This window comes from Eublepharis macularius, chromosome 6, assembly GCF_028583425.1.
Source record: "Eublepharis macularius isolate TG4126 chromosome 6, MPM_Emac_v1.0, whole genome shotgun sequence".
NCBI lineage: Eukaryota > Metazoa > Chordata > Lepidosauria > Squamata > Eublepharidae > Eublepharis > Eublepharis macularius.
Genome location: NC_072795.1, coordinates 145,199,325 through 145,212,203, shown reverse-complemented (window position 1 = coordinate 145,212,203; position 12,879 = coordinate 145,199,325).

The following is a 12,879-nucleotide window of genomic DNA, read 5'->3' as shown; positions in this document are numbered from 1 at the left end:
GTCCTGGCCCCAGCCTGGTGGAACGCTCTGTCAATGGAAACCCGGGCCCAGTGGGACATATTATCATTCCGCCGGGCCTGTAAGACAGCTGTTCCGCCAGGCATTCGGAGATTGAAGGGGGCAGTGCCATGTCAGCCTCCCACCTTTGGGGTGGGGGAGGGTTCTCCCCACCACTGCACTTTGTTAATTTGTTTTATTGTTTGTATATTGATTTTAGTTCTTGTTTTTATCGATTTTAACTGTTCACCGCCCAGAGCCCCTGGGGATGGGCGGTATATAAATTGAAATATAAATAAATAAATATAAAAGTCGCATATTTTAGAACCCAGAAGTACAATAATTTGCTCAGCCAACAAGTCCCATATTAATGCACATAACTCTTGAAAACCCTGGCTTGCCAATCTGTTGTATAGCCTTGCCTGGAAGATCTAAAGCAGCAGCTGTTGATGCAGTGCCAATCCAAAAGGAGTGCATCCCAAATTCATGGGCTAGAAACTCAGTGTCCACCAATATTTGCTGTGTGACGGCCCAAAACTGATACTGCATCAGTGCCTCACCACCAGAATGCTGAAATAAACAGCCTGGGACCTTGCCTTGCATCTCCAGATACTTGCGCAAAGCTTTCACAGGGCAGAGCTGGAGGTCTCTGGCCATCTTTAATACTGCACTTATCCAGTGGAAGCTGACAAGTTTCTGCTTTTGTATCTATCTCTGTGCCTAAATATGATAAGTGCCTAGCTGACCCTTCCATCTTCTCTACTGCCAAAGAAACACCCAGCTCCTCTGCAAATTCTTCAAATGTTGCCAGAAGTCATGCACACACCCTGGAATCACTTGGGCTAGAAAACAAAAAAATCATCCAAATAATGGGTAATCATGCAGGAGGCTGCCTTTTCCTTAAAAACCCATTCTAGTGTGATGCTAAAAGTCTCAAATGCTGAGCATGACACAGAACATCCCATGGGCAATGCCTTATTGAAATAGTACTGCCCTTCACTCTTTCTTGGATAGGTTCATTTAGGTAAACCTTTCTTGTAGGTTCATTTAGGTAAACCCAAGGAGTGACACGATGTCACTCCTTGGGTTTACCTACAACAAGCAAGCCACTGGTCCCTGAGGAAGCTGTCCTGATGAAAGCTGCCATTTAGCTGGCTGCAGTTAGGACTGTGAGTGGCTGATCTCCTCGGAGAAAGGGTTCCAACTGAAGATTCTTGGAGAGATCTGCATTTAGAACAACAGAAGAACTAATTGTTGGAAGGCTTTTACCATCCTTATAGCCCATGGAGTACATACCTTGATTTAAAGGAACAACACTGAAAAAGAAACCTGGTGGGGGTCTGTGGTCCTCTATAATTATTGAATTCATGAGAGACATTGTATTACTGAATGGTCTTTTGAAGCAATGAAAGACTCTTTATGAAATTTCTTCCTGGCTAGAAGACACAATGGAATACTCTGTAGAATTTTTGTCTTCCCACAAAATAATGACATAGAGTGTAGTGTCTTTGGGATTTCTGTACCTTAGGGGGGTTCTATAGAATATTCTGTACAGGAATTTTTTGTCTGCATTAGACATATGAGTGTATGGATTGATATTGTTATTGCACTGTTTGCACAATTTATTGGAATACACCTTTTCATGAATTTTTCTAATGTGATTTGAGAGGCAGTATATTTATTGTTGTACAATATCTGGGTGATCTACACACTGTTTATTTCTACTACCTGAAGGATGGCAAACCAAACCCCCCCACTGTCCCATCAAGAAAAAGTTAAAGGGGGGAGCTGATGTCTGTTGACAAAGCTTATCTCTGCTACCCCGAGATCAGCTGTAATTCCAGGCAATCTCCAGCTGCCACCTGGGGGCTGGCAACCCCCACCCCAACTATCTCATTCTGAAAGAGAAAGGTGGAAAGGGTGGGGGAAGCTGATCTCTATCGACAAAACCTAGCTCTGTCCCTGGAGATCAGTTGTAATTTCAAAAAAACTCCATCTGCCACTTGGGGGCTGGCAATCTGGAACCCCTCACCCTCTCATAAAAGGAGAAAGAGAGAAAAAAGAAAAGAGAGGGAGCAAACTGATCTCCATTGCCTGGAGATCAGTCTCAAGTCCGGGAGGTATCTCCCGCCGCTGCCTGGAGGCTGGCAACATTTTGTCCCCACCATTGTTCCTTGCTTCCCCATCTGGATTGGCTGAGCCACCTACCTCAGTCCCTACCCATCATACCTTGAGCCATATTCACATTTCATGAGCTGGGGCAAAACTGGTCCAGCGCTGAATGTGATAAAGTTCAGTTTCCTCTAAAGATACTTAACTGGCGCATGCCCTTGAGTCACACGCGGTATGCTACACTACCTACTGTGAACCTCCTCAGAGAGTAAGACAGAGAGAATCCAAACATAAACAAAGCATTCAGATGACAAACTGCAGTGGTTAAGATGTCCGTGAGCCCAGCTTTGTGCCTGACTTATGCAATCATCCTCTTCCTTTTCTTACAAGGAGTATGATGAAGGTATCCTGGTTAGAAACATACTCCAGGTTCCTGGGACAGACGAATTCAGTGTCATGCCCTCCCCCCAGCTAGCCAGGATTCTAAATCTGAATTATTCTAGCTTAGAACCTTACATAGTAGGGGGAAATTGGCTCCAATTAATCTACACTTCTGCATTCATAAATGGTGGGGTGTATGGCATGGCTGGCTACAGGTGTTGGTTTTCAACCTTTCAACCTTTCAAGGTGTTGGTTTTAACCTTTAAAGCCCTAAACGGATTGGGACCAGCATACCTGAGGGACCGTCTCTCACAGTATGTGCCCCGGAGAGTGCGTCGTTCAGCGGGTAAGAACTTACTGGTGATCCCAGTAAGCCCTAGGGAGGCTTGTTTGGCCTCAACCAGGGCCAGGGACTTTTCAGTCCTGGCCCCAACCTGGTGGAACTCTGTGTCTGAGAACACTCGGGCCCACCAGGATCTTGTATCATTTCGGCGGGCCTGCAAGACGGAGATGTTCCACCAGGCTTATGGTTGAGGCCAGCACCAGGACCATCATTGAGCCTCCCGCCGGTCTCCGGTATTCGAGTCCAGCTCGTGTGTCTGTCTGCCTCCTCTTTGTATGCTGGGGGCAGGAATGTGTAGCCAACTATATCAGGTTTTTGTGTATATATAATTTTAATTGCTGAATTTTATTGTAGAATCTGCTATGCAGCTGTATTTTATGACTGTGGTACCCTGTCCTGAGCCCACTTGTGGGGAGGGCGGGTCAAACACCAAATAAATGAAACAAAACAAAACTAAACTATATAACTTTCATTACCATACTGGGAGGGGGAAGCCAAACTGTTTATGTGAGTGTTTCTTTAATAGTTTAAAAAGGCTTTACGTATTTCATCTGTTTGCCTGCTGCTTTTTCAGAGAGCTAGGGAAAGAACCGCCATTGTTTAGTTGTATCATTGGCCGCATGTGTTTAAAATTAAGAACATTCAAACGATGCTAATCCATTTAAGTGTATCAGAGAGGCAACTCACCATGAAATGGGGCTTCCAGGAAAACAAATGTGGCAGTATGTGCAAGAAAACCCTCCAGAAATTATCGCTATTCTTGAGAGGCTTTTTGTGAAATGAAAAACAGCCCACCACCTGCTCAGAGAAGAAATTGCTTCTTTTTTCTATAACAAGTCCACAATGGCACTGACCATGCATCTGGATTTGGTATCAAAAGATAGGAATCATTGCCAGGAAGCATTTATTAGCACCAATCATAATATTGATTGGTCTGGCTGATAAGCAGCTCGATAACTTCCCCACCAAATGTGGGTCTGGGTGGAAGGCTGTAGTGGCACAGACATGGTGATCATTCACTTATATCCACTATGCTGAATGAATGGCTCCATCCTGTGATAAGGAACAGCAGTTGGTACCCAAAAACCCATTTAGAGATGGAGCAGCTGCCTCTGACTGAACAGCAGGCAGCCAGGGGAACACAAAGAAGTGTGCCTTTCTCCTTCCAAACATTAAAATCTGTTTGATGAAATCAAACAAAATTAATAAACTACACTGAAAATCACAAAAACATAAAATCAGTAATAATCTTTAAAAAGTCATTAAAATAGTCAAGGTGCAGGCTATTTAAACAAATATTTGGAAGTCCGTGTATGGGCATAGCAGATGGTCGAGGGCAGCCCCAGAAAAAGTGGCGGTCTTAGATGGAAGAAGGAGAACACTTTGATAAGACTGTGGAATCTGCCCCACTTGATGAACCATCGTGACATAAAGGTGGAGATGGTGATAGCAACGGTGCAGTTTGATTGTGTGAAATTGTCATCTGGTAATTTTGTTGGCTAGGTTTGTTGGAATCAGCTGCCTAGGGAGGTGGTGAGCTCCCCCTCACTGGCAGTTTTCAAGAAGAGGCTGGATGAATTTTTGTCAGGGATGCTTTAGGCTCATCCTGCACTGGGCGGGGGGGTTGGACTAGATGGTCTGTATGGCCCCTTCCAACTCTATGATTCTACGAACCTTAAATGAATGCATGCAGCTGCCTTATACTGAATCAGATTGTTGATCTGCCAAAGCCATTTTTGTCTGCTCTCAATGGCAGCAGCTTTCCAGGGTCTCAGGTAAAGGGTCTTCTACCCCATCTACTGTCTGACCTTTTTAATTGGAGGTGCTGGTGGTTGAACCTAGGGGCCTTCACCATGCAAATCAAATGCTCTGAACACTGAGCCACAGTCCCTGCCCTGAGTAAGAATTTTCATTCCCACGTGCTACACCTTTGGAAGCTCTCTTACAGCCTGAGAAGATTCCTACGGGGCTCACAGAGATGATTATGGAATTATGAGGATGAACATGATAGAGAACTATGAAATGATGAGATATGCATTCATATCTTTCGAAAAGAAGAAGGACATTTCTTTGCTTCCTGTAAACGCCTGATTGTTTTTTAAACAGCCTCCCAATCAAGAAAATAATCCAGAAGCCAAGGTCATGTTTAATTATCAATCATTATACTGCCTTCTCTTGTTTTATCATCCCTTTTGAATAATTTGCAAAATGTTAATTTTCTCGAAGAATCCTTTACAGTGAATTTGGAAGATAACATATGAAGACAATGGAAGGAAAGAAGAAACGTTTTAATTACCATCTCTTTCATCATTAACCCCCTCTCCCACACGCCCACTCAGAACAAGAAAGGGCTGGTTTTTATACATTTCAAAAGTGGCTTTAGAGCTGAGCAAGAGAGTCTCCATTTCATTCTTTTCTGCTGGATTTTCAAGAATCCATACTTCTATCACATCACAGATTTATGCTTATGCTTTGTGCTTATGCATAGAGATTAAAATCCCCACCCAGTACATTGTATAATAACCAATATAACAAAAAGATATTTTAAAATATTAATTTTATTTTTTTTAAAAAATTATCCTTGCTTTACACCCATTTAGGGTGTTCAAAGCAGCAAACAGTCAAAACATTAAATACAACTTTAAAAACAATGCATGCATATCTTTCGAAAAGATTTTTCCTCGAGCCACCACTCCCAGCAGATCATGAATGAGGGGGCGAGTGCATGCATTCGACATTGACAGCAGCAGCAACGCCTCGGTAATCAGTACGCAGTCTTAATCCCCCGTCCTTTTTCTTGCAGGACAACACCGGTGCGGCATGAGGGGGAGCTCGCGAGGCGAATGCAGCCTCGTTCTAAGTTATTGTCAACGAGTTTCCTCAATTCCTGGGCTCACCGAGTACAATTTTCCCTTCGGCATCTTCTGCCCAAGGTGGCAGGGCGCAAGTGCAAGGACGGCGTAAATCCCTGTGCCAGCAGCCAGAAGGGCAGTCTGAGGGGTGGGGCACAAGGTAGTTGGCTCCCTAAGCTGCTCCATGCCCAGGAACGCCCACTGCAGCAGCAGGAAGTTACACCACAAAAAAACAGTAGCGTAGCCCCTGGGTGCCCATTGTACAGGAACATTCACTCCCTCCCCCCTGCCCAGCCCTGCCCAGGCAGCCCGGGGGAGCACAGGATGCCAGCTACTGTGGAGACCAATCCGGTTATGTCCCTGTCACAGCTGAGCCCCCCTTTCATGCGCCCAATCAGCTCCCTGGATACACTACATAACTTCCAGCCGGGGTGTCCATGAACCTAGGTAAGTAGGGAGGCAGCCAGAGGCTCTGCCCAGCAGCCCCCTGCTGCGGGTACTTTGAGTATTAAGCAGGAGAGGGTGCTCGTGGTGGTGGGGCAAGAGTGCACAGGGGGATCTTTGAGAAAACCAGGAAGTACTTTGCACTCACTCAGGAGAGGAGAGCTAAGTCCAGAATGTCTAACTACCACTACCAAGTTTCCTTGCAGGTTATCTGACTCCTAATTTCTGGCTTGGGACAGGGCAAGGGCACACTGACAGGTAAGAAGGAGCTGGGGAGGCAGCCAACCCGACTCGCTTGTTTTCACCAGCTGCCCCTTACCCTCACCCGCACCCTCCCAAATGCCAGCCTCTGCGGGTGAGGCTCACTGGTGGGGAGGGGGGCAGTCCTTGCTTGTGAGCTGGTGAGGCCCATGCCTGCCACAGAGGCCGTTCCCCAGGGAGCCGTGCTCGACATAGCCATTCCGAGGGGCCCTCCAGCTACCCATTTGGGGGCTCCATTCAGACTCCCTCAGCTGGGGCCCCCCTGGCAGAGGAGGGAGAGCGGCTGCAGGGCGGGGTGACTGGGTGCCTGCTGTCGTAACTTCCCCAGTATGGTGGGGCGCACTATTCTTTGACTGTTTTCCTCCCAGGATCGAAGCTCCAAGCAGCCACACAGCAGCGGAACGGCCTCATGCAGACAATGAGCACTCCCCTGCTGGTGGGTGGCACCCAGTGCCTGCTTGCTGGCAAGGCCTGTGATGATGAAGGCACTGCTGCTTAGGGCGAGGCACAGACTCCCAGGATGTGACTGACTTGGCCGTGGCTTGCAAGAGGTCCTGCCCCTTGCTACACGTGTGTGTCTGTTTCCCCTCCAGGCAGGTGGCAAGCAGTCAGGGTGGCCATGCCACCAGGCACAATTCCCTACCTGGATGAGGGCAGTTGGGCACGCTTCCAGATGTGCTCTTCCCTTCTGGCTGTTCAGTAAAGTTGGTGTCTGTTCACTTGCCTGTGCATGGAAGTAGTTCCCTCTCCACTTCCTTGCCGGGCTTCCTTTTCACACAGTCCAGCAAATGATCTCAGGCCCAGGGCCAGTATGGATGGGGCGGCCCCAAGAGGCTGTCTTTGTGTGGCTCTGCAGCCAAGAGGAGCAGGTGTCCAGCAGCACCTCGGAGGCTCAAGTCCTGTCCCACTTCACTCTCCTCTTCCCCCCTAGTCATCGCTGCAGGCAGCGGGGTGGGGTGGGGGCTTGAATTGTTGCCTGTGTGTGTCTGTGTGTCTCTCTCTGTGGGTAGCAATGTCCTGGGATCTCTGACCCTGTGAGACCAGGCCATTCTCCCTTTTGCTGTTTGCAGAGGCAGGGATGGACTTTGGAATCGGGCGCCAGAGATGGGATGCTAGCTCCCAAGCAGTTTCCCTGGTTCCCCAGGCCATCATTCCACTCTAGGGGCCATCATCCCAGTTCTGGCGTCTGGCTCTCAAGGTCCACTGTGCGTTCTGCTCCTCTTTGCAACATCCATTTGATGCAGTGATGTGTTTCAAAGGCATCACCACTGGTTAATGAGCAATGGGCACCCCATCAGATCCAATGGGCTTTCTAGCCTCTACCCTGGTTTCTAATAGGCCTTCCTGCAACTTGTTTCAGACCCCGCCCCTCACCCACCTCTATGGAGCTGCTCCTTCAGGACTTGGAGGCTGCTCCTGCCGAGGACTCCGGGTGCAATCCTGGCTGGGACCTGCCACCTTTATGGTCTTACTGTTCAAGGAGGGGATGCATGTTTGTTGGGGCAGCGAGCAACAGAGAAGGGGTTTGCAAGCGAGCGGAGTCTCAGCTGCCCGCCTGACTCTTGTCAGAAATGGAAATTGGGCACGCGGGTGGGAGAGCGCTGTCTGCGCTGCCGGTGTCTCCCCCAATGGGGCAGGACTCTTTTCCAGGCAAGCGCCTCTGTTGGGGTGCGGCAAGCCCAGTCGTGAGGCTGTCCCTGCCCTGTTCACCCACTCTCAGAGCAGAACCACAAGTGACAAAAGGGCACAGATTGGACACTTGTCAGCTTCCCTCAAGTTTTGATGGGAAATGTAGGCATTCTGGTCTTGCAGCTTGGCTCTCCGACTGCTGTCCAACGGACTTTTCAACTGTCACTTGTCCAACATTCCGCCAAGCTGCCTACATTTCCCATCAAAACTTGAGGGGAGCAGACAAGTGTCCAACCTGTGCCTTTTGTCACTTGTGGTTCTGCTCTCAGTGTGTGTGTGGGGGTGTTGCTAGGCAGCGGAGATCGCAGCTCACCCATTGGCTGCACCATTCCTTGCCCCTCACATGCATGTCAGGGAGGAGGCACAGCCATTGGCAGGGGGTTGGCAGGTTTTTCAGGGGAACGGTGGTGTAAGTACTGCCAACGGTGGCTGTGCCAGGTGGTGCAGCTGCTACATGGGCGTGTACATGGGCACAGAGCCATCCTTTGGATTGAGCTGCCTGAGTCATCATAAGCCAAAGCGACACCTTTCTCCACCCCACTGCTGTTGCCTCTGGGGAGTCAGGGCAGCAGGGCCTTCAAGGGAAAAGCTGCTGTCACTGATTCCCAAGGGAGGGAGGGAGGCAAGGCGAGGAATAGGGGAAGAAATGAGACTGCTTCTCTGGAGTGAAAATGCCTTCTGAAGTGATTTTAGGAACCGCTGCAAGGATTTTGGTGCAGTGACAACCCCCCCCCGCGCCCCCCCCCCCCCAGCTGCCTCTGGTCAGCCACGACTGTCCCCATGGTTAGGCTGGTTGCTATAGGGCAACATAGGAATGTAAGTTCTTTTTTTAAAAAAAGGTTTATTGATTTTCCATATAATTCATTTACATAATTAAACATTAATTAAAGAGGAGTATAAACTATTAATTAATAAACACTACACCAAAGGGGGGGGAACTCTGACTATCAATATATGATTACATAACAATAATCAGTGAGCCAAGAAATATAGATAACAAGCACCTCAAAACCAGTGAATCAAATGGACTATAAATAATAAGTAAGTCAAAAATCAATGAGTCAGAGTACAAAACATCTGTAAAGCAGTATCTTCAATAAACTGTTAGCCTGCATTCTTTCTAGATTAACTAGGTACACTGGAGGAATTCTCTAAAGCCTTATGTGGGGAAGATACTTTTCCAGAAAAAGACAATGAACAACTCATGATGATATATTGTTTATAAGGATTCATTTACTTATATATAGTCATGCTTATTTATATGCACTCATCCTGACACACATCAGCTTAGTCAGTACGAAGCATTTCCCTTAATACAGACAGACTTGGCTTCACCTACTAACTCTATGCAATACATAAACTCAGAGCACACAGGTCTTAACAATCTCAAAAGGAAGTAGATGATGACAAATACAAGAGGATGGAGATTCTCAAACCAACAAGGTGTAGGCTTTCCTAGGTACTGGAGACAGTACCTAGGAAAAAAAGCAGAAGTGAGGGAGAAAGAAATCCACGTAGGCCTTTCTTTCTCACCTCCATCTCCATAGGCAGTTCTCTCTCTTTTATCTTCTGAATTTTAGGAGTCCACCCCTCTAATGGATCGATGAAATCCCAAATTTTCCTTCATGTCCAAACTGTATGATCCCAATATCAGCTTTCAACCAATATTGAATCACAGCCCCTTACAAGAAAACATATAAAGCAAAAACATTTATGGGAAAAGCATCTTTCTTTCACAGGCCTTATTCCAGTTACGCAACCCATGGTCAGATTACCCTAGAACATCACTGGCTTATGCCAAAAACATCCTGGACTTTTTCCAGAGACCACAACCATTTCTTCCAGACGACCTTTCAGAAAACAACTTAGAATTCACCCTACTTGAGTGGCTTCCCCTTCCCACTTTATTCCTTTAATACTTGGTTAATCAGTAATATGAAAGTAACATAAAGGCAAAATAAAGACCTAACAAGCATGTAAAAGATTTAACAGCTATGTTAAAAACATTACTGAAATATATAAACTGTCTAATCTGTTACCACTTATGCTATGAATGCCTTCTTGAAATCTTTTCAGAATGCTGTAATAACTTCTTGCCACCAGATGGCACTGCGTCTGAGCAAACCAATGTGTCCACACTGTTTCTCAATTAGACTCTTTCCAGAATTCTCAAAAGATTTATGAAAACACAGTGTATATTCAGTGATATACCACTCTAATTACTCTAAATTCTGAAGGAGAAGCCCCTTTATTCCCTAAAACATATTATCTTTCTGAGGACTGAAAATATTGCTAAATGTACTCCAATGAAGTTAAAGAGTGTCAGCACTCACTATCGATTCCCCTGTAAACTGTTCCTAACATATTTTCCCCCGTAGCTGACTTGCTTATTTCCTAATTTTACCAAGATATTTGCTTATTTAACCAATTAATGTAATAGAGCATTTTCATCACTCCCTTTTGCCTTTCAAAAAGACCTCCAAATAACATCTCAGTTGTTTCCAAAAAGGACCTCTTTATCTTATCTTCCATTTTCCATAGGCCTGGGTCTCTTCAATCTTGGCCCAACATCTTCTTGGTCCGTTTTCCTTGTTTCTATAGTGATTTTTCAACTGTTCTTGAAAAGGTTAGCCAAGGAAAAAGATGTCAGGTTACAATCAAGCCTGAAGCATATGTATTCAAGAAGGCCTTTCTATATAGCATATGTTGGCCTATTATATCTGGTCTAACAAACTTAAGTCTAGACTTATTACTGCCCCCTCTAAGCTTAAAGAAATATGTATCTAAATCTTCATCAGCTATATAATTGCACCATTTAAAAAGAGTATATATAGTCCAAAAAAAGAATTTGTTAGGAAGAGGGAAACATTCAAACATAAGCATCTATACTGGCTCAAAGTAAACATAAAGGTGAGCATCCTCTTCATTTTTAGTCTTCCAAAACAATGAAAAAGTCCAGTTTTCAAGAAACATACCAGATTCTAAACTCTTATTGTTTAGACAGCATTTATAATATGTTATTTTAGCCAAATATGCAATATTCAAAACTGAATGCAGCCATTCTAATATTGTAGGTATATTTATAATTTTCCAAGATAAGATGCTATACATGTTTTTGCAGAAATTAACATATTCAAAATCATTTCAAGTTCAATGTCATGAACTTTATTTTTAGGGAAGGGAGCCTACCGCAGCCCGGGGAAGCACCTGGGTGATGGAGGAGGAGGCAGCCATGACCAGGCCCAGGAAAGCACTGGTGCCTCATCCAGGCCTATGGTAACCATGGGAGCAACAACAGCGGTGGCAGGATCCTCCAGAGCGGCAGCAGCAGGATCCTCCAGACCGGTGGCAGCAACAGCAGGAGCCTCCAGAGCACTAGCCTGGGTCCCGTCGACCACAAGGCCTGCTGGGAAAGCAGTGGAGGTGGGGGGCAACTGCTGGCATAATGGCCAGGCTGGCAGATGCCAAGGGAGCCCCTACAGTGGCACACCCCTGAGCCGCAGGGGCAGGCGGTGAAGGGGCCAGACCCAACAAAGGTGCCAAGGCAGGTGCAGACCCCAAGACAGCCCCCAGCCAGAAGAGCTGAAGCAATCTCCCCCCCCCAACCCAGCCAGGCGAGGCCTGGCCGGCCCCACCCTGGCCAGGTAAGAAGAAAGCTGGAGGTGGAGCCCAAATTTGAGGGCAGACAGGTGAGTCCCACCCATTGGTCAGCTCAGCTGACAGTACTCCTTAGTGGGGGGGGGGAGAGGAACCAACACAGACTGGGTGAAGCTTGGGGGAGGTAGGAGCCATACCCAGGGATGGCCCCATAAAACCAGGCAGGATTGGGAAGACTGTGAGGAGTGCTGGGAATAGAGGTGGGCATGAACTGAAATATGAGCTGAATTTCAGCACAAATCAGGCTGGTTCAGCATTTGCAAACAGGTGGTTTGTGGGGCCGTGTTTTTCACAAACCACAACGACTTTTGGGCAGGTTCATTTGGTTCATTTTTGGTTTGTGATTCCAGACAGCCTGGCACCGATCACTCAGTTCCCTAGGCAACGGAGGGGAAGGACATCTGCAGACCTTCTGCAGTCCTGGAAACACCAATCTCAGCCCTCAAAACCTTGATAGGCAGGTCTGGTTGCCAACCAGAGAGCTCCTATTCTGCTCTATGAGAGCAAGGAGCAAGGATGAATCCCCTAGGCAATGGAGAGGATGGACGTCTGCAGACCTTCTGCAGCCCTGGGATCACCAATCTTAGCTCCCCAAACCTTGATAGGCAGGTCTGGCTGCCAACCAGAGAGCTCCCATTCTGCTCTATGAGAGCAAGGAGTATATAACTCCCAGCTCTCAGCCTCGTGGTTTTGCTTTCCAGCAGGCAGAGAGAGAGAGGGAGGAAGGAACTGCTGTTGGAATTTGGAGTGGAGAGGGAGGATTGTGGAGCTTGTGTTTGAGTTTCTGCTTAAAAATAGAATGAATAACAACAGTCTCTTATTTAGAGCACCTGTCCCGGCTGGGAAGGTCCTTGGGTAATGGGTTAGGGTGCTTTTCCCCACCCACCTCAGTTTCAAGGCCACTACCAGGCTCTGGGGCCTAGCCTATTGGGTTCCTCTGCTGAGGGCTCATGGTATCCTTTTTTATTTTTGTACTTCTTATTTTGAGCACCTCTCCCATCTGGGAAGGTGCATGGGTGGTGGGTTAGGGCTCTTCCCCCACCCCCCTCCCCTGCAAGGGGACTTAGAATACCCTTCCGCAAAGGTCCATCATGGGCACCATGCTGGTGAGGTGGTTTTTGTTGGTGGATTTCTGTGTGTACA